Below are 3,571 nucleotides of genomic sequence, written 5' to 3'. Positions count from 1 at the left end.
GGAGCCCCGGGCCCTTTAAATCACTACCGGAGCTCCGGCAGCCGGGCTCGGGTGGGGATTTAAAGGTCCCGGAGCTCCGGCCCGTGCGGAGAGCCCCGGGCCCTTTAAAGTGCCGCCTGAGCCCCACTGCTGGAGCTCCAGTGGCGCTGTAAAGGGCCCGGGGCTCCAGCTGCCGCAGAGCTTCAGGCCCTTTAAATCACCATGGGAGCCCTGCCGCTGCTACCCCAGCCCGAGCCCGAGCCCTGCCACCCCAGGGTAGTGGCGACAGGGCTCCCATGGTGATTTAAAGGGCCCGGAGCTCCGCGGCAGCTGGAGCCCCAGGCCCTTTAATTCATCCCTGAGCCCCGGTTGCTGCTGCTTTCCCAGCCCCGCTGCAAGGCAGACCTGGGGACTGAATAAACCCCTGGAGCTTTGAGATCCGGGTCAGTGTCTGACTCAGACAGTGGTGGCTGGGGGATCTGGAGGAGACCTGCTGATAGGGGCTGAGACAGTGCTTAAAAGCTAATAGAGTATTTCCCGGAGTGCCCCCCCTTCGCCCCCCCATGCTATGAAAACTCCAGGGGGGTTGAACATATTTACCAGAGCTCCACTGCTGGGCTGGGGCAATGGTGTCTGTAAATCCCATGCATCCCCGGTGATGATGTTTTTTGGGGTGGAGGTTATGTAATTTCCATGAGCAGCACCACTGATTTCCATCCCTGTCGGTTAGCCAGAGACAATACCTTGAAATGGTCCCTGACTTTTGGGACTGGGTGGAATGACAGGCCCTGTGTGAGCCAGGCTGGATGTTTCCAACATTCAAAATGTATTTACCCGGGCTGCCTGCCAAATCTTGACAGAGCCAGCCAAGAAGTCTCCCAGTGGTTACTGCAGGCTCAGTGCAGGCAGTGGTATGTGAGTCACACACACGTTGCATTCTGAAATCCAGCTGCACAGTGACTGCAGGCTGCAGAGCCCCCGATCTGCATTTATCCCAGGGTGCAGTCACTCTGGGGTGCCTTGCCCTCCACCTGCACTGATCCTGGGGTGCAGTCAGTGTTCCTTTAATTCATCCAACCTCTGCCCTATTCTGCTGCCCACCCTGATTCCTAGTGTCTCCGGTGGTGGTGGTGGTGGTGGGTGGGTAGGAGGCTCCCGGGAGAGAACCCTGCTGTGATGTTGCCAACTACTTTGTCACAAGATTTAGTGATTTTTTGGTTTCTCTAGCGAGAAAATAAGTGTCAAAGTGACTGGTGACAAATCTAGCGACTTTCACTGCCAATTACAGTGACATTCAGAGAAAGAAGTCACCAGTATGTCAATAGTCAAAAAATGTTTTCAACATTCAAAATGAACTTACTCGGCCGCCTGCCAAAACTTGACACAGAGCCAGACGAGAACTCTTGCAGTGGTTATTTCCGGCTCAGTGCAGGCAGTGGTATTAGTCATGCACACATTGCATTGTGCAATCCACGCTGAAGACACTTTAGTATTGACATGAGCAATTGCAGTGGTCAGAGCTTTCAAACGCTGTTTACATTCCACTGCTCATGTTAGCATTTCAAAAGCACCAGCCTGGTTACGCAGTGAGCTTAGGGTGCAGTAACTGTGGGGTGCAGCACTGCCCTCTCCACCTGCACTGATCCTGGGGTACAGTCAGTGGAGGTGCATGGCCCCCCCACCTGCATTGATCCTGGGGCACACTCACTGCATGTAAATATTTTGTTGTTTGTAGCATTGTCACAGCAATCCACAAATTACCCTTAAGGAAAATTAGGTTATGAACTAAAGCCCCTTTACTTCAGTATTGGAGCATCCACACCGGGGATTAATGCAGTCTAACTTATGCACATTAATGTCGCAGCGTTAGTTGATTCCCCTTAATTTTCCTGAGTGTTCCCATGCAGATGAGTTGTGTTACTACCCGAGTGCTGCCCTCACCCACTGGAGACTAACTCTATCTGTAGTCCCCCACCCACCAGGCTCCTCCTTTAGAGCAGCCCCAAAAGCACTAACCGTTTTCTCTTTCAGGTTATCAACATCAACTCCAGTTCAGGAAACACAACCACACATGGAATGAATTTGCAATCTTGCCCATCACCATCGTGACTCCAGCAGGTAAGTTCCAGCCCTCCATTCTCCAGTCTCTGTGCTGCCCATCCTCTGACTCTGTCAGTCGCACATTTTCTGCTTTCCTCCATCTCATTAGGCTCTGCAATGGCTTTAAACAGGACACTACATCCAGCTCCCCCAGGCATCTTCTACTCCTTATTGTAACATGGGACTCCTTAGTCACAAATCTGGGTTAATGGGCAGAATTTAGTCTCCGCCATCAGCATTTTGGGATGGGGCTGTTGGCTACTGGGCACTTGTTAGGAGCATTTAATAGCTGTCTGGGAGGACCAGAAATTAGTTCTTGTGGTTACTGGAATGTGAATATTGCAGTGATCTGTGGTGAGTGTTGGATCCAAACACCTACTGGTGCAGGGCTCCTTCCAGAGCAGGTGACAGTAGATACGGGGCATAGCAGCGAAGTTGGGGAAGCAAACGCAGTCAGAGGCTCCCAGAAATGAAAGGCTTCTTTTGATGCCATCAGAGGGCCCCTTTCTTTCCAGTAGCTTGGACAAGGGCTCAGCTGGGCTGGCAGACCTCTCTCTGGGACCTGCACATCAGATTTCAAATGTTCTGTAGCTAATACATAATTTTACCATTGCTGGTTGCAACTGCTACTGAGAGCTCCTCAAAGGCAGTACAGAAAATAGACGCAGCAGGCTGTGTGTTATCACTGATGACTTTAAATGCCCAGATACACAAAGGGTGAGTGCCAGCTTTTACAGGGACACAAGGGGCTCTGCTGGGAAATGTGTTGTGCTGGGCATGCTCTGCCTTTAGTCTCAGCTTCCTCACTTCCTAAAAATGAAGTCACTTGTATAAAAAAAAAAACAAAACCATATTACGGTAGCGCCTAGAGACCCTCACTGAGATCGGGCCCCATTGTGCCGGGCGCTGCACAGAAGACACAGGGAGAGACAGTCCCTGCCCCAGCTGAGATCAGGACCCCATTGTGCCGGGCGCTGCACAGACACACAGGGAGAGACAGTCCCTGCCCCAGCTGAGATCAGGGCCCCGTTGTGCCGGGTGCTGCACAGACACACAGTGAGAGACAGTCCCTGCCCCAGCTGAGATCAGGGCCCCGTTGTGCCAGGCGCTGCACAGACACACAGCGAGAGACAGTCTCTGTCCCCAAGATCTTAACAGCGGAGGCGTTGCGGGGGGGGGGGGGGGGGGGGGGAAACAGCTGTTGTGCTTAAAACCCTCATAGCATGTAGTGTAGACAGTTTTGAATACTTCTTTAAAGGTGCTAACAGGACACAGTCAAGACTCGTGGGGAACCTTGGAGCTAAACAAGGCCCAAACAGAGGCTGGGAGGGTAAACGGGCACAGAGAAGGGGAAGGGACTTGCCCAGGGTCACCCAGCAGGTCAGTGGCACATGCAGGATTTGAACCCTGACCCCTGTCTAATGCCCTTTCCACTGGACTGTGGTGCCTCACTCCTACCATGCAGTGATGTGCGATCACACCACCTGGGAAG

The sequence above is a fragment of the Terrapene carolina genome, unplaced genomic scaffold (assembly GCF_002925995.2).
Source record: "Terrapene carolina triunguis isolate 2854851 unplaced genomic scaffold, T_m_triunguis-2.0 Scaffold29902, whole genome shotgun sequence".
NCBI lineage: Eukaryota > Metazoa > Chordata > Testudines > Emydidae > Terrapene > Terrapene triunguis.
This window is presented reverse-complemented; position numbering follows the sequence as displayed.